This window comes from Dendronephthya gigantea, unplaced genomic scaffold, assembly GCF_004324835.1.
Source record: "Dendronephthya gigantea isolate DGI-Jeju-01 unplaced genomic scaffold, DenGig_1.0 000117F, whole genome shotgun sequence".
Taxonomy (NCBI): domain Eukaryota; kingdom Metazoa; phylum Cnidaria; class Anthozoa; order Malacalcyonacea; family Nephtheidae; genus Dendronephthya; species Dendronephthya gigantea.
In genome coordinates, this window is record NW_021163127.1 from 496,864 (window position 1) to 516,694 (window position 19,831).

A 19,831-nucleotide genomic window follows, 5' to 3' on the forward strand; every position below is an offset into this window, starting at 1 on the left:
TAATATGCAGATCTGCATTGAGGACTTTAACCACATTCAGGATTGAGTTTAACTACCTGGGGGGCGGTTGTTCAAAAGGCATTTAGCTTTAACAGTGGATAAAATTTAAGTTCAAAATAGAAAACAAAATTGTCTATTTATTGAGCAACTGAGCTGAAAGATTTCAATGTAAATAGTTCAAATGTCGATGGAAGTACATATTAAATGCATAAGATGTAGGTTCAGTCATTACAAGATCAGTGAGTATTTTTAAACTTTGGCTTATCCACTGTTAAAGCTAAACGCCTTTCGAACAGCCACCAGTAGATTGGTGTTAACGGTAAACAGCAAAATGCTAGTAAACTTTGTGTTTTAATAGAATGGAAATGACCAAGACTTGACAAAAGTGTGAAACAACAACTAAAACCTAACCTTGCGCATACCTTCTGCTTAATTTTTATGCCAAAATAACCTCAACATCCCTAATTTAAATTGTGTAATAATGTCCATACAATACTGGCAGTACATAATAAGTGTTCATCATAAGCATTCATATAATAGCTTGTCCATATCCTCTCCAATTTGCAATTCTCACTCAGTTTTTTGCCAACTAACTGAAACCCTATGTTTTCTTCGTTCTTACTTCATTCTATTAGGCGAGGATTCAGGCATCCGCATTTGTAACAAACTACATACATCCCAGCCAGAGCATCTCTTTTCAATTTCCACTACAGAAGTTCTAGTGCTTTTATGAATCATATCCTCAAACAATTTGTTAAGGGTCTCAATTTCGTCACAATTTAAGGAGCTACTCCTTTCCGTAGGAGCAATGATGCTTGTTGATAATTGGTCATCTAATGTTTGTGACTCTTCACTGTGCTCTTCCATCCGATCCAATCTATCTTACAAGGAATTATGCTCTTGTGGTAATTCCCTGACAGAAACAAATGCATCAGAATTCTTCTTACATTCTTTCTTTAGCTGGTCATAAATTCGCCTTGGTGACTTGCCACAAAGCTCTTTATTTGTTTCGACACCTTGATGAACACCATCTAGAGTAATGTTATTTTTTAAAATGTCATTCCCAAAGACTTTTTAATTTTTTAAACCTCACTGTCATTCAAAGAAATTTTTTACTTTCACTTTCTCAAGATTCGCACAAATTATTATTGGAAGACTTCCCCTTATCCTCGACAGCCACTGTTTCCTTTATGGTAGAAGGGGTGACTCCATCCTCAGTTTGCATCAGGCATCCAAGATTTCATGGCTGCCTGGCATTTCCTGGCTGATTGGCATTGTCTATAAATGTTTGAGTAAACAGAAAATCCCTAACCAAGGTAAAACTAGATAGCATGACAGGGGTGGATGAGGTTCAATACTCAGCTGGATTGGTGTATTGACCAATGATCTTAATTGCCTCTCAAGCTGCTGCACTTTTCTCCAACTTCCTGATATTCAAAGGTGTCAAATGGTTCAGCATATCTTCTTCAAGCTTTTGCCATTTCCTTGTGTTTGATTCCCTCTTGTATGACTCAGGCCACATCTGCTTTCAGACAGCACAAATGAATAAAAAATGCAGCAGACTCATCAAATACAATTTGATTGTGCCAGCTTCGTACTTTTTCTGTTTCACATGCACACCTAAAAACACTTGACATATGATTAACTTCAGGTCAAACATGGACTGGATGTTTTTTCAATCAATGGCTATTAGAGCTGAGAACCATGTCGCATGGCCATTTTTCCCTCTTTTTTTGCTGCCATCAGGAGATGCCAACCACTCCTAAAACTCTGTAATTATAGGCAACAATGATGTTTTCATCTGTTGTTTCAGATCTTCCATGCTTTTATCATCACCATCATTATCATCACCATCATTGTCATCAAAATCATCATCACCACCATCATGGTCATCATAATCGGCATCGTCATCATCATCATGATCAACTTCCAGGTATATTTTCAGCAACAACCTTTCTTTCTATGCTGTTTTTCTTCATTCTTAGAAGGTTAGGGCTTCCATCTACTTCTCATGTCATTGTCTTCAACTGTTCTTCTTGCCACTTAATCATATCATGCTTACGGTTTGCAGCCACAGGAACATCTACAACCGCATATTGGTACATTGTAGATGCTTTATCTAACTTGTGTACCTTTTGAAAGTGCTTGGGCAAATGTCAGACAATTGAGTGGCAATTCTCAATGGGACACTTGCAATATTTTTTCTTAGGCACTTTGTTGAGTCAAGGACTTTTTAAGAATCTTCCTTCGTCCAGTGATGTACATTTCACATATACATCATATACATCAGAAATGACCTTGGCATTACACATTACCAAGGGACATTAAATTTTTTTTCTCTGGAGTGCAGTGACATCTTGCTCACCAGATGATTTCCTCTGTGTATGACCTTTTAACCCATCCAAATTACTTTCTTTTCAACTGGAATGTCTTCTTGTATTGACTTGCTTGAATGGGGTGCCTCATGTCACTGAACAAAATAGCTAATTTAACGAAATTCACTAAGTTGCCAGGTGAAAAGGAAACCCTGTAACAAGTAAACTGCTTAATCAAATTACATAAAAATTAGGTAGAGTAATATTAATGCACCCTGAATTAAGTTATAAGTAAAACTAAGCATATTTAGATCTACACATTAGTTTAAAGTAGTGTTTTGTGCTTGAAAAAAAAAGTATAAAAAACACATCTATCCCCCTTAAGTAAGTAATAAGAGTTCAGACACACATGAAACTTCTGTAACTTATAAAGTGAAACTAGACTAGTATCTTGCAGGTCTAATAATTGATATAAGCCAACCGTTGCCATAGTTACAGATAAAAAACATGTCTCACTGAACAAAACAGCTAACGTAACTAAATTCACTAAGTTACCAGGTGAGAACTCCCTGTAACAAGTAAACTGCTTAACCATATCACATAACAAGTACGATCATACTATAGGGACCAGGAACTGCGTAACCGAGTTTAATTTCTGAACTGCATTGTATTTATAACAATGGAGAGGACAATGTATTTCTAATCGTTTCCATTTACTTATATATAGGCTGAATATTAATGATATGTATATATTATTTGCTGCAAATATATCAAGAATTGCTTGTAACTTGCTTCAAAGGTCAAAAGTAAAAATTCTAACTCCGTCAATCGATGCGGAATAATGCTTAGAATAATTGTGCCAAGTTTCATTCTGATCAAACAAGTAATGATAGAGCCTTAGGGTTTTTTTAAAGAGCGTCGCCCCCTAACAACAACAAGATTAGCAGCAGTTAGGGACCAGTTCCTGGTCCAAAAATGAGGTAGAATAATATTAATGCACCTTGAAATAAGTTCTAAGTAAAACTAAGCACATAGGAACATTATTTAAAAGTACACATTAGTTTAATGTAGTGTTTTGTGCTTGAAAACAAATAATTAATCTATAAAAAAACACATCTAGCTCTCTTAAGTGAGTAATAAGAGTTCAGACATGCATAAAACTTCTGTAATTGTAAAAGTGAAACTAGACAAGTCTTTTGCTGGTCTAATCATTGATGTAAGTCAACCAGTGCCATAGTTAGAGTTAAAAATAATTTAAGTAAACAGTCAATATTATAGAGTCATGTAAGTAAACAGTTAATACTAGAAATACATGCATGCAAAATCCCCTCGCCTGAAGCAATAAACATATATTTACAAGTTTCTGCTGAATGATCGAAGTCGTATAAGTAAAATCCTATATCAAGTACAATTACAAAGTCGACTCTTGAGCTATCACATTCAACTATAACCATAATTCATTAATTGTGCTACGAACAGTTTTAAATACTTTACTACAAATTTTCCCAAAATTTCCAAGGGTGTCAATCCATCCCAAAAAGTGGGGGGGACGGACTCCAAATTAGGAAGGTCCAGAGGTATGCTACCCAAAATTTTTTCTATAATTTTGGTACACTGAAACGGCATTTCCAGCGTTTTGGAGGCATTTATAAAGTACAATGTGCATGAACTTAAATCCATTTTCAACCATGTGAGAACTCCACTAAAAACAAGGTTGTGCAAGTGGGATAAATACGTCAGAAGTTGTTAATGTTATATTAAATAGATTAGTGCGAACTTGAATATGTATTATTTTGAATAAAACAATGAACTTTTAATTTCAATCGCAAAATGAAATGATTTCTGTAAAAATGATATCAATCCATACATAAAATGATCAATAAAAAACGAAAGCAGATGATCAATGTGTATGAAGCACAATGTTGTGATTATCGACTTGAGCCTGTTTGTTGCCTTTACAATTGGGTTTTCATTGCCACAACTATTCGAACGCTCCGAATAGATTTCTTCTAATTTCAGATTTTTGAGCAAATAATTTTGCTAGTTCATGTACATTGACGTTGTCTAACTGTTCCTGGTGTACATGGCAGATGGAAATATGGTTAAGTCTACGCTGGGTCATGGTGTTTCAGAGCCACGTCTTCAGTCGTCGCAATGCAGAAAAGCTGCGTTCACACTCGCAGGACGAAACTGGACACACTAGTAGAAGTTTCAGTAGAACCAGCACTTAGGGAAACAATAAGCGCACTGCATGTTCCATACTCCCATAAGTACCTTTTGCCTCATGCATCAATTCCGCTTTGTATGTTTGCTTGAACATTTCTAGCTGAATTGGCAAAGTAAGACTATCAAGTTCAGGATACCTTGACACCACATATTCGTCAACTTTCCAGATGTCAACATTGTCTCTTGCTTCAAGTACTGTGCTAGACCAGATTTGTCAGGGTCATACCTATCTGACAAACCTGTAACTATGACGTTGATGAACTCGAAATACTGCTTCCTGTAGTATTCCTCTGCTTCACTAGTGTATCTTCTTGGGGGGACTCGTATTCTAGGCACTTCCAGTGGATCCACTCGGTATTCTTCACATTTTTCTTCAGCAGCAGAGAATAACTCATGGAATGCCTCATCTTAGCGCTAAGCGCTAATATGTGTTGATGTCTTAACAGCTTTTACCATCCAAGAAACATTTGCTGACTTTGCTTGAAGTGCGCTATTCAACTGTTCCAGGATTGCGACTGGCTTAGCTGCCATCTTTAACCCAAGAAAGACCTTTCCCTTCTGAAACTGATCAAGTAGACCATTTGCTTTGGTTGCAGTGTCCATTTCACCACATGCCATTTCTTCCAAACTTTGGAGCAATAGCAAGGTACTGATCCAATGCTGACTCTATGGCTGCTAGTCTGCATAACCACCTGGTGGCACAAAGGGGCTTGATTCACAAATTGCCAGGAATATCGCTTTGTACTTGCCAGATCTCTTCATAAGCACACCTAGCTCACTCAGCCACTGCAGGGAATCTCGAATTAATTGACAGCATGTTACAGCATGTTGCATTACAAGATTGGGAGCATGTGATCCGCAGTGGAAAAAAAGTGCTAGTGGTTGCTGTTCTTGCACTCGTGCCTTGCATCCAGAGTACCAACCACTCATGTTAGCGGCGCAATTGTATGTTTGAGCACACATATTACTTATGGATAATCCACTCCGAGCTAAAACATCAAAGAGCATAACAAGCATGAATGTCACTGGTAGTACTGGAAACTTCATACAGACCAATAAAATCTTTGTGGACATATAAATCTGAGTCCACATGCCTCAGATAGGACTCTTGCTCTTGACCGCTTATGACCTGTGTTCCATCAGCAGTTACAGCGTAAACTTCATTCTGTTGAATATCACTGACAATCTTGCGTAAAATTTGGTGACTGAACATTTCTATCAGTGCTATGTCTACAACTTTTAATTGGCGTCAGGCAGGAAACTAAAAAAATGGAATGTTTAGACATAATATTTTACTATATTTGAACTTTTGAAAATTTGAAATCAAAATTAAAATAAATATTGCGCATCCTATATTATTTTGTCCGAAATCGCGCAAGCTAGATCTAGGTTGTGCGATACAAACTTTCCAGTTGAGCGTCTTGTTTAATTTATTTAGTCGTTAAAATTAGTAACTTACGATTTATATGTTTATTAGCGAAACAAATTACTGTCTCAGTGCAGCTTGCCAGTTAGTACAGGAAGTGAATACGACCAACAGTGCCTTTATGTAAATGTTTATAAGAATTACAATACAAATTTGAATTCAATTTTGAATATTTTTTATTATTTACATAACATATGCAATGTAAGCAGCTACAGAAAGGTCATATGTTGTACTTCATCTTATTAAATGTCTTCGTTCCAACCACAATTCTGGATAAATAGCATAGCAGGCATTTGGTTTTTAGATTACCCAGAAACAAAATTTCATTAAACATGATAAAGCGTCCCCCCCAGGATTGACGCCCTTGGAAATTTCAGTTCTATTTTAAACATATTCACATTTGAAAATAAATGCTTTCCCAATCAAAATCATTCAGTTAACGAAATTGACAAATAAATTCAAAGAAGTGTCGTAAGTTTGTTGATAAATCGGGATAAATCCACAAAATGCTTGCGTGCTTTAAAATACAAAATCTACCATTTACATGTTTAAAAACACCCCAAAAATACTTTAAAATCGTAGATTTTTCACCATCTATATGAATCAAAGTTTTTCTATCTAAAACATCTTTTACTTTATATTTTAATCAATTTTACAAGTGAATTTTTCATACATTTTCGAAACCAAATGAAAAATATTTTTAAAAAAGGTATTATAAATTGTAATTCAAAATATCAGTTATGCTGAAGCGAACCAAAAATTTAATAATCGCACGCTTGCAAATGTTTGCTAGTTACCAGTTTAACTCCTTATAAACTCATGCATGCGCATAAAAAAACGCCCATCGTCCATGACATAATGGCGGACAACTTTGATTTGCATTTGCATTCCCGATCCCCGGGCGGGATGAGTACCCTCGCCCGGTGCTTCCCCCCGGCTCGGGGATTATAGAATATAGAGTCATGTAAGTAAACAGTCAATATTATAGTAAAGTAATTACTCTAAGTAAGTAACTGTGTAAAGCAATCACAGATATATAAAAAAACTTATTAAGTAATAATAAGTGTAATCGCAAGGTAAACTCTGTGTAACTCAAACTTAAATATATTACACATATTGATAGATGAGATGTAGTCAAAATCGACTTACCTTAGCTGCAGACTTTTGGATACAACTACAATACCCCCTCTGTACATGCCTAATCACAAAAGAATACGACTGAAAGATACACAGGAGGTTTAAGCAACATAATTAGCACATATTGCAAGCAAAACATGAGTAAAGGAGGTCCGGAACTAGCAATGAAAAAACCATTTCTGCTTTTTTGTGTCTTTATAATTTCATTTATTATTTTTTTTTTAAAGTATTTGCAATACAAGTCTATCCGAATTTTGAAAACAAAATAAAGCATATCCCTTAAGGCTATTTTTAGTCCTTTGTTAAATGCAGATGTATCAAAAATAATTGAATTTCAGTTGGAAGATAATTATTTTTGGGGTTAATGTTCAAACAATTTTTAACGATCCAGTTACGATGGGGCTCAGTGACACAACCTGCAAGGAAAATGCCAAAACTCATGGAAAACATTGTGTGCAATGGCAAGTGCGATGGAGTTGATCACAACTATAATCATAGCAAACGTCATTTTTGGTACAAGACATGAAAAGATGTGGCTGTCCTGCCAGAATTAACAGGCTAAAAAGGTCAATTTCCACTCGGAAAAATAATCTGTAGATTGTACCAGATAAGGAAAAAAATTAGGGTGCATACGTCTGAAAAAGAATTTTCTGATAAAACATGTCACATGCCAGAAAATAAAAAGTTGAAATATTTTGGTCCTGAGGTATGGCGATTTACAACTTTTTTGGTCCTGAAATATACTTAGGAAAATAATTTGCGAATCGGACCAGATAGAACATTTTGCTCCATATGGAGCGATTGAGATGTTCTATCTGGTCCGATCCAAAAAATTATTTTCCTAGTAGAGTTGGCCTTAACAGAACATATAATGAGGTTGATGAACAGAAAGTTTCATCAATAGTGTGACACAGTACGTCATTGAGTCAAATTCAATTTAGAACTTCATCAGGACCAGGACAGAAGGACCACCAATCAAGGCCAATTTAGAACTTTATTAGGACCAGGACAGAAGGACCACCAATCAAGGCTGAAGATGGAAATGGGCTTCTCCAGTTTTCAATCCAACTGACAAGTTGCACCAACACCTTGAAACAAATCGGCTCCTAGATGAAACTGGACCATCCCAAGAACCTACGACAGACTTGCACCGATCAAACCACTCACTATCCAAAGAATGGAGTTATCAGCTGCAGTCGTAGCAACGAAATTAGATGGAATGTGCTGATGAGAGCTCAGCCTACATATCAATCAACCCTTCTTTTGGACCGACAGCACATACATGTTACGGTATATTGAGAACGAAGACAAACAATTCCAAAACATTTGTAGCGAATCGAGTCGCTGCTATTCACTACTCATCGTCCCCGTCTCAGTGGCACTATGTGAACACAAAGCTAAACCCTGCGGATGATGCGTCGAGAGGAGTTCAACCAAATGCCCTTGAACGATGGATTCATGGACCAACGTTCTTTTAAAGCCATTCGAAAGCTGGCCAAAGAGACCAGCCAATTTCAATAACACTGAAAATACTGATTTAGAAGTGAAAAAGCCACTCACACATTTGCTTGACAATTGCGAAAAGAATCCGATAAAAATCGTCTCGATTCGATCATTGAACGCTTTTCATCTTGGAATCATGTAAAATCATGGCATGCATCCTTCGATACAAGACCAATTTGCAACGTCAGATCAAAAGACAAAGGGTTGGGGAGCCAGTAGCGAACAACTCCAATGGTACATACATTCCCATTGACGTAGAGGAGCTACGAAATGCTGAATCTGTGATTCTAAGGCACATACAGAAGAAATGTTTCGAGGAGGAACGAAAGATTCTCCGCAAAGTCAACAGCAAAACAAGTCTGAAGGATGCAAGTGCGCTAAAGAAGAGGAGCAAAATTTTCAAGCTCAAGCCGATCTTGAAACATGGGCTGGTATGCGTTGGAGGCCGCCTGGATCAAGCACCAATTGGTCAACCACCAAAGCACCCAGTTGTCTTACCGAAGAATCACCATGTCGTAACGTTGATTGTGAATCATCATCACAATCTTGCCGGGCATTCTGGTTTAGAGTATACTTTGTCTTTAATATGTCTGCGCTATTGGATCATGAACAGTAGACGGTGCTACGGGTGCTCAACTGATGCATTGGATGCAAAAAGAAACAAGCGCCTGTAAGTCAACAGAAAATGGCTTATCTTTCGAAGGATCAAACAACACCTTCCAACCTCCCCTTTACATACACTGGAGTAGACTGTTTTGGCCCCTTCGAAGTGCGACATGGACGAGTGACAGTGAAACGATATGGTGTCCTCTTCACGTGTTTGACGATCTGTGCTATCCATCTTGAAGTCTCAAGCTCTTTAGACACATGTTCTTTCATCAATGCCCTTTGTATATTCATATTGAGGAGAGGCCAACCAGACGAGATCAGACAACAGAGGAAACTTTGTAAAAGGAGAGAAAGAGCTACGTAAAGCTGTGAAGAAATGGAACAAATTGCAGATCAACGAATTTCTTCTACAAAAGAATGTCAAGTGGACATTTAATCCTCCCACTGGTTCCCATCATGGTGGTGTCTGGAAAAAGTGTATCAAACCACAAAAAAGGTGTTCAAGGCTGTGACCAGAGAACAAATCCTGCACGACATAGGCATTAATACCTTGATGTGCGAAGTCGAGGCAATCGTAAATGGACGATCGATCACCAAGCTCTCGGATGATCTGCGTGACATGGAACCTCTGACCCCTAACCACCTGTTGTTGCTGAGAGCCGGGCCGGGACTCCCCCCCCACAACTACCACCAAGCAAGATGTATACAGTCGGAGATGGTGTCAGGGAATATGTTTCAACTTTGCAGGTTCGGCAGAAGTGGAATAAACAACACAGGAAATTTGCAGTCAATGACATTGTGCTGGTCCTGGATGATAAGACACCACAAAATTTCTGGCCACTTGGAAGAGTTCTGGAAGTTTATACCAACCTCAACGATGGTCTCGTATGCTCCGTGAAGTTGAAGACAAGAACAAGTGAACTCATATGACCGGTGATTGTGTTGTTGGAGGAAGCTGATGACAACCAGAATGAAAGTAGACTCTATAACATGCGTGGACCTAATAGTCATAATTAAATCAATATTGTCCAGTTTGTCTCTAGTAGATGATCTGTGTTTTGTTTCAAAACTTTATGTGTTGGAACTATAGGTAAAGGCTAATCATGGTTCCGCCTTTAAGGGGCTGGAATCTAAGTCGAAGACTACACAAATTTGCCAACGATTGAAAACAACCATGTATGCACCATGCAATACAGAAAAGACAGTTTAAATCCTGAGCCAGCGCGAAGCTCTGTGCAAGGGCACTAATTCCGCCCGGAGATTAGAAATTACACCCGGATATTCTGACAGAACATAGCCGAATCCAACGTTGCCCAAATGTCATGGACGTTCAATGGTTGTGGTACTTGTGCACATGCGCAAAATTTGAATGAGTAAAGACTGGTATTTAACAACTTTCTGATTGGCTAAGAGAAGAAGTTTGTATTTAAAAGCAAAACGTCATATATTTAACTGTCTTTTTAAAAGACTTTTTTTAAAAAGATATTTTAAAAAATTCAAGTCACTTTTTTAAAACAAAAATTAAAAACTTTTGATTAAACTTTAAATTGATCACTTTAAAATGGTGAATAGAGAAGCCGAGAAACGAAAAGATGGGAGAAAAGCAGGTAATAATGAGGAAAGGTTAGAATGAAGAAGAGTAAACAACAGAGCCCTGTTGAATAAGGAAATGCAAGAGGAAAAGCAGCGTCGGTTAGCAAAGCAAAGAGCTGCATACAAGAGAAGATTGAGGTAAGTACAAGCGATGAAAGAAAAAGCAAAGAGAAAAAAGACAACAAATATAAAAACAGGAAATGTTGAAAAAGAAGGAATGTCGTTTGGCGAAGCATAGGGTGCTTATAAAGGTAGAACTGAAGCAAGCACAAGTGAACAAAGGGATATACAAAGGGAACCAAATAGGGCTTATGCAAGAGAGAAAAGGCAGCTTCAAAGTGTTCAGAAAGGAGCAGAACAACTTAAAAATATGAGAGAAAGAACAAGAAGATCCTACGAGACAAGAGCAGAACAACAACAGGTACATTCAGATAATGAACAGGGAAGTAAAATGTGTGACAATGAGTTAACAAATGTCAATGATGTTGTAAGTAGTTCAGACCAATATTTGCATGAAGGTGGTTGGCGAAATGTTGACAACCCCTTGCATGAGCAGGAGTTTGTTCAGAATGAAATGCACAGTTTTCATTTAGATCAAGAGCATTTAGAGTATCGGCAGTGTACAATTTGAAAAGAGGCTTGGCCAACAAGGCAAAACTTGGCAGCAGATCCTTTGGTTTGTTACCGGTGCAAAAGAGACAAGAAGTCCACAAAGAATTTCAGTGCTGGCGATGACATGGACCCAGGTATTGTCCTGAGCAATTGAGAGGTTTGACACACGTAGAGGAAATACTGATTTCAAGGGTTTGTCTCATCATGCAAGTCTAAAGAAAACATGGTGGGCAAAGAGGCTACAAAGGTCATGTACTAAACCTACCACAGGATATGGCGAAGTTTTTTGAGTAGGTTGCCTGCACAAGTAGCTGACTTGCCTGTTATGATTGTGCGTAGACAGAGTGCTGATGAAACACATAAAGATTTTACAGTTCCTCGACACAGAGTGCTGGAAGCTATATTGTGGTTGAAAACAAACAATCCATTTTTCAAAGACATCGAGATTGACAGGGATATTCTCCAAAGCCAACCAGAGAATGGTGTCCCTGAAGAGCTAAAGTATGTTATTGATGACAGTGAACTTTCAGTTCATTTTGAAAATGAAGGACCCCCGCAAGAACCTGTAATGAGTGCTAATGCAACAGTTGAAAAATTAGTTGTAGCAAATGGCAGTACATCATTTATTCCTATGTGTCAAGACAAAGAAAGGCTGGTGCAGCTATCCAAGATGCAGTAAATGAGGTTGACCCTTTGGGGTTTTGGAATATTTAAAACAGATGGTTTGGCAAGCATGGCGTTTCCAACACTATTTCCCTATGGGAAAGGTAACCCAATAAACAGAGTCAGGCAACATGAGGTAAGTTTGGCAGAGGCATTCAAACACCTGATAAATGTTTACAGAGAGGCTACCAAATGGTAAGTTTGAATGGAGGTTTGCCTCACATTCCCAGTTCCCATACTGGGCACTGAATATGAAGCAGAGACATCAGTTGTTGTCACAAGCTAACATTTACTTGCGGCAACACCCAGCGGATGCAAACTTGACTATGAAGGCAATAAAAACAATGGTAAACTCAATGAGTGCAAATCTAATGGTAAATCCTTTGCAACGATATGTTTCAAAAATTCAGGAACAAATCAGTATTGGTATAGACGACTGCAAGAAATATTAGCCCTGATTGAACAAAAAGGCTCCCCTGACGATTTTGAATTCTCTTGCCAGGATATTGTCAGAGAGGGTCAAGTTGCGGAGAGAAAGCTAATTAGGTAAGTTTAAATAATCAAGTATTAATGGTATGTTTAAATTACACTCACCATGCATATAAATTGCACAGATTGTGTCCAAGGTGTGCTGCAGAACACTTATAAGACTTTTTTTGACTTTAAGCCTACTGTATACAGTTAGCATCAGTGGTTAGCATACTATACAAATGCTGCAATGTTGCTAATGTCTAAAAATACAGCTTCCACATACATTCACAAAACAAAGAAAAATTCCGTATATTTTCTTCAGGAATTGGTAATTCCTATCCTAAAGGAATTGGGAGTGTAAACAGCAAATATGAAAAAATATACAAATTAGGTATTAACCAATTTGTTACTTTTTATCCATTATCCATTTTATCCATTTTAAATGTTGACTGCCTTTTGACCACAATCTGGATAGTACGAGAACCACACCCTTCTGCTGTGAAAGCCACATCAGTTGATAATCATGACGTTGATTATCACAGCTTAGTAAATTTCAGCCAATCCTGGTGGCCCAACCTTTGGGAAATACTGCAAGTATCCAACTGATTAAGTTTAAACCATGGGAAGGTAAGTCATCAAATGCATGGGATGACATGGAGGAAACTGATGATATATTTATTAACGCATATGCTGCATTTTTTCAAACAGATTTTGCTAGAGACAATGAATTTGGGTGTTCTATTGAAACAGAGTTGCTCCAGGCTGCACAGGCAAATGAAACATATGGAACTGAAAGTAATGATGAAAGCGATGATGAACAGGATCAACCTGAAGCGAACGAGGAAGACCAAATCAAGAACTGGATGTTGTTATGTAGACTCAACCAACATTTTGAGGATGCGGTAAATCAAATGGCAAATAACAAAGCAGTATTGGTGGTCAAACTTTGCATTCTATTGATTAGAATGAGAGATGGACAAGTCACCAAGATGGACTGAAAACTATTGATAGAGCACTCCAGACCTAACGTTGCAATGGATCGATTTAATGATGCTATCTGGCTGAACTTTGATAAAAAAAGTGTTGCTGAATATAATTATGAGAAGTTGCTAGAGATTGGACAACCATTGGTCAAAATTCAAGCAAGGCATTCAGGTTATTTTATTGCCACCTATTCTTGCAGGTTAGCTGATCTTGTACTTGTGCCAGTCCGTTTGCCTGAGCTATGTATGGTCGACATCTCGATTTTTGGATGTCGAGATGTCCAAGTTTATGACGTTTTGTGACGTGTAATTGTGGCGTACAAGGAAGCTTTAAAATTCTATACGCTAGATTTTCTACAGAAGCATCCTGAACTCTCCGACTACGTGGCGAACATGATAATGAGCTATAGCATTTTCTATACCAAGAGAATGCGTGTATCTAAGGGCCATTCGTTTTTCACTGAAACAAAAATCGAATTGCGATCATAAAACTTCGTTTTTTCTTTTTTATGTTTGAGAAAAACGGAAATAGAATTGAATTCCGTTTTCTTCGCCTGAAAAATGGAACCAAATAAAGATTTTCCTTCGTTACTTTCAAACTATTTTCTGAACATGGGAAAACGGATTTTCAAACTGAATTTCAATTTCCATCAAAGGGCTGATGCGGGCTTATGCTCTTCAATATGCACCCCCCATCACAAACCAGAAATTTCCAATATGGCGGCTTTAGAAGAACACGAACAATTTATAAGAAGCTTCTTATCTCAAAGAAAAAAAACATTAGAAGATTTGTCGGATGCCCTTATGGCAGCGTATCCGGAACAAAGAGGTTTTTCTGTTCGAAGTATAAAACGCTTTTGCAAGGAAAATGGAATCAGAAAGAGAGGCATTATTTCTGACGAACATCTTGATGATGCTGTAAAAAATGCTGTTTCCGAGGTACTTTTTCATCTATTTGAGAAAGATAGACAGAAAAAAGTGTTGCTCAAGCTAATACATAATACTAATACATAATGTTAAGCATATTCTACAACTTAATAGTCATCCAAAATGTTGGTTTCCTCTCGTTTCATTTTTAGTGCAAAGTTTGAGAAACTTTGCAGTATTGTGATCAGTGGCGAAAATTCAAACGAGTCAGTAAGTCAGTCAGACAGTCAGTCAGTCAGTCAGTCAGACAGTCAGTCATAGTGTAAACTTTACGGGGGGTAGATTGGTTTATGCGTATAGTACCTTTTTGTATATGATCAGTAATTCAAAGTTTTTAAATGAGTTTAACTTGCTTTATTTATTAATTCTCTACATCCCTTTTGCTAAGTTCACCAAAATATTGAGAAATTTTGACCGTTACTGTAAATTTTGAAGCATTGCTTTTCCGCGGTTTGGGTTTTGTTTCAAAGGGATTTGCGCAGATTTACCCCCGGAACACCCGATTCTTTTCCTATACGTCGCAACTGCGCATGTGCCATCGAGCCTTCAACATTATTCACGATGTAAAGAAACGAGGAGCGACGACCATTGCTTCAAAACATTCCGGGCGTAAAAATCGTGCAATTCTTTGAGAATCTACGCAATTTATGAACTTATGTTATGAATTACGAGCATTCAATTCGACACAAATATAATTTGGAAGGTTTATTCCATAAATAGAGCTACATAAGAGGTTAGGAAGAAACGACACTGTGTTGTTTATGTATTGATAGATCTCTAATCTCTTACACGAATGACGAATATATATTATGTCAATAGCAAGTCGATACCTGGTATTCTGCATACAGTACATAAATGGTACTATACAAAACGGGCATTTTGTGCAGTAATTAAATCATTTTGGCGGTATACAGTATTGATTATAAGTATATTGTTTTGTATCGATTTACGCGTCGACGTATCCACATCATAGACATAATATATGCACCGCGGTTTATTTACATTATTTACAACGCAACTATTTTGGCTATTCTTATGAAATGACGGTAAATTGTTGCCATCATATAAATGTAGTGAATGTAGTCACAGTTGTTTGACGAAGAAAAGAGACTAAACTGAGAAAATCGCGCCCGGTTTACATGGGCAACTAAAATTATAATTTAATAGTGACAGTATTTGCGACTAACGTAACTTGAGTACTTTGAGTAATTTCCTTGTGATTAATGTTTAACCTAGTTCATTATATTTTTACTGGCATAAGGCAAAATGTTTATGTTGGGAAAACGTGTTGCTTAGGTATTACAGGGCATGAAAACTTTGCACTATCCTTGGATCCCTAGTATAGTAGCTTTTATGTATCTCACTGTTTAATATTTTTTACAGGTTGGTCCAGTTTATGGGCGGAAGATGATGAAGGGTTATTTGGATAGCAAATGTGGATTTTCACTTGCCTCTGAGCAACGTGTTCGAAATTCCTTGGCCAGGGTTTCACCATTATACCAGCAACAGCGTAACGCACGAACCGAAAGACTTACAAATCCACATCCATACATCGCAGAATATTTTGGCCACAAGTTGCACTTAGACCAGAATGAAAAAATAGCTATGTTTGGTGTCACACATGTTTGTGCAATTGATGGATATTCCAGGTTTATTACTGCATTTTCATGTATGCCAGTAAAAAACAATGTCGTGATTTATGACATGTTCAGGTATTTAATTTTTATTGAATTATGAGTCACATGAAAATCACATTAGAAATGTGAAAATATTGAAATATATCAATGAGCCATAAGCAAGGGTGACTGGGGGTGCAAATTTCGGTATTAATTGAAATTTAAAAAAATTATGCATGGAATTGTTGCTAAATTACAAGAATCTGGCTCTAACAATCAAAGTTAATTACACCTCATTGTCTTTCATATTTTTATGAACAAACATACATTCTAATATCCCCATGCTGCTGTTTTCTGGAATATTATAAACCACACTTGATCCATCCCTGGCTATAGGTGATATTTCCTTTTATAATGTTGAATGTCATTTACAGGAATATCATACTAAATGAAGGATTATTCGATCAGATCAGAGTTGATCATGGGATGGAGTTTGTCCTCTTACTGTATGTCCAAGAAATGTTGGCTGAGTTCAGAACAAATCAAGGTAGAGATCCCCATCGTCAAACAGAATCAAAAAAGGTATGCATCATAAAACCAAATAGTAGAAGATAGTTCATACCAATAACTCAGGGGGGTTGGCTATTGCTTCCTAGGTTTTCCGAGTAAGAGACAGAAGTACTTTACCCTTAATGTCTATCCACTTAAAAATTAAGCTTATGAAAAACTCTGCCTGTGTAGAATTTTCAGGACCATACCATTTATTTTTATATTTTATAGAATCTTGTGATTGAAAGATTCTGGGTGGAAGTAAATGCAAGAGTTAATTACCCGATTAAATCAGCTTTGCGTCAAATGGAGGAAAGAAATTTAATTGACATGGAACTTGAGAATGTCAAACATTCTGTTTCATCAGTCAGTTTGAAAGTAGCTTTTGTGGGAATGGAGAAAGCAGTTCGGTCATGGAATCATCATGCTATACCAGGTAATATCCTTCTCTTAATTGGCACAATTTTTTCTCATTTACTTTAATTAATAATCAATTTCAATTATTTAGTTTAATTTATATCTTCGTAATGAAAACCTTCATTGCCAATTTATTTTATGACATCATCAGAGTTTATTTGCACTAGCTTTAATTGTTAACTTTGAGAAAGCTTCTCTTCAATTTTTATTTTCTTTAATTTTCACTTTGTTTTTCTTTTTTCACTTTTTTTTCATATCTCAAACTTTTTTACAATGTTCCTTTTATAATTTCTTATTATCACAGGAGTTGGAAGGCCAATTGATCTCAGAAACAACAACAATAGAGTGGCAAAAGTGCCGTTGAACATGATTCCAACATGCGAGGAGGCGGTTGCAAGGTATGAAAACGATGGTGGAAGGATAACACGTTTTCCTGCATTTGCCCAAGATCCATTATTCACAAATCCACATTTACAAAATGAAAGAGAGGAACAATTTAATCATATTAACTGGGAACTGGTATATGGCAAGCTAGTTAATCATGATAATACACATTTTTGCAATGCTATCATGATGCACTTGAACATAACACAACAATTAATGTCTAGATGATATCAATCATTAATCTCAAAAGAAGGCGTTTAACAGTCTTGTGTCCATTGCTATCGCTGTATATACTGTATGATATTCAATGCAACTTTTTGATAAAATCATCAAAACTATTAAGAGAAATTGTGGCAGTGTTGAAGCCATCCTCTCTGCACTTTGGGCATGTTGTTTTTCCAGTGTCTGTCCATGTCTTTACACATTCAAAACAACCAATGACTGACTCACAACAACTGGAAACTATAATAGGTGATGTTGATGTATCTTTACAAATTATGCACTGGAAACAATCTGTTATTTCTTTCAAAAATGAATTTTGCAGTGCTTTCTCAACAAATGCTTTATTGCTCACATGACTTTTCAAAGCTTTTTCAAAATTTTCTTGCAATGATTGCATTGCTTTTGGTAATACTTCATTGACAGCATCCATCACAGCAGATTTTATATTGCTTTTCATATTCTTACTAGTCTCACCTAGCAAAGGTTATAAAAACCATACTTTTTGTTATGAATATACATCTATTATTATAGATAGAATAACATTGCATGGTATCAGGTTGATGCAATATTACCTGATTTTTCACCAAAAGTAATTGTTTCAGGGTCATCATCATCATCAAGATCGTCATCTAGACATATGATACCACGCTCATTCTTTACTGTTTGCGGTACCGCAAATGTTTTTCTTGAGTTCGCCTTCCAAAATGCTAATCCTGTCATGACATCATCAAAGACAATTACTTAGTTCAACTTAAAAATGCTTGCTTAAAAGTGTATTTTCGTTGAAATTTTGCGGTTGTCTGAGAGTGAATTATGTACGTTGTTAACATAAAAATTTGTGACCTGGTTTGTTCAATATATGGGAAGTGAGAAATAACATTATTTATTTGATACAATTCACAAACACAGTCATTTATTGGCGAAATAGCCATGTGTAAAATTGTCATAAAATTGTGATGTGGTGTACTAGATGACATACCTTTAGTTGCATCACTATCTTCAATGGGTAAACAATTAGAAGACACGAGAATTAGTGTGTTGTTCTGAAACTCTTCCCTGCATTGGGCAGTTATGTACGGGACAGTCGCTGTAACATCATTTATGGTAACATAGGTCTGCCTTGTTTGATTTGTCACTTTATTCCCATTCTTCTTAGCCAGTGTAACTTTCAGACAGTAGCTGTTACTCTTTTTTTTGGAAGGCACAACAGATCTACAGAAGGAAATAGAAGAAAAAGGCCGCTTGACTTCAGTAGCGTAGTGTTCACTGACTGTGAAAACAATAGATCTCTAAAGACATGAATAATTATAATAACTCGAAATTTACATAGCGGGACAAAATCGTCAGGCTGGCTACGCCACTGCTTGACTTCCCAGGTTGAAAAACATGTATCAAATTCTCTACGCGTAGCTGCGAGGAAATAAAATTGAACAGCTGCGAGCTGCGAGTGGACCCATTAAAGTGAGATGCGCGACTTATATTTCCGATAAAAGCTGCAAGTGAGACTTCGACAAAGTTAGAAAAGACTCAAATATTTTTGTTCATACTTTAAACTTTTACTTTACACTTCAATATGCCACTGACACTGCATACTGCTGAAACATTACATTGACTTCGACTAGTCTAATCAGCTTGACTCTATACTTTAACACGATTAGCCGCCCAAGGCTAATATTCGAAATGGATGATGATTGTGAATAAAACATGAAATAACTGAGGAGTCCTCTCTGTCCTAACGTAAATTGAACTGGGTTTTTTACTTACCTGAACATAGGAAAATATCCACTGAAATTAGAACTTGAAGCAAATGAGCTTGAAGGAGACTGCAGCGAGTGCAATCCTCCAAATGAGGTTGACGCACTAGCTCTTCCTTTTCTTTCACCTTCGACTTTTACAAAGGATTCCTTTCGAAAATCACTCAAGTCAAACCGACCTTCCTTGTTTGGCCACTCTGTGTTGCCCGAAAATTCGTCAACAATGTGTATTCCTATTAGTTCCAACTGCAAAGTGCAACGTATAAACCATTCAGTTTGTAAACTTCGAAAATTTTAGACTAAAAATCACAAACGAAAACAGGTCATTTATCCCATCCACTTACCCCAAACATACAGGCTAACCTTTCTACGTTAACTTGACTCTTTTTTAATTTTCGATCTTTTCTTTCATCTCCTTCACCGA

General features: G+C 36.9%; 1 long non-coding RNA gene across 1 annotated transcript; it reads left to right on the top strand.

The window, feature by feature from the left end:
• The first annotated feature begins 14,421 nt into the window (after positions 1–14,421).
• Positions 14,422–17,454, top strand: LOC114535404. Its single transcript, XR_003688300.1, has 5 exons — positions 14,422–14,477; positions 15,849–16,177; positions 16,550–16,663; positions 16,862–17,066; positions 17,352–17,454. It is a non-coding gene; the product is annotated as an uncharacterized LOC114535404 (long non-coding RNA).
• The last annotated feature ends 2,377 nt before the right edge of the window (positions 17,455–19,831 follow it).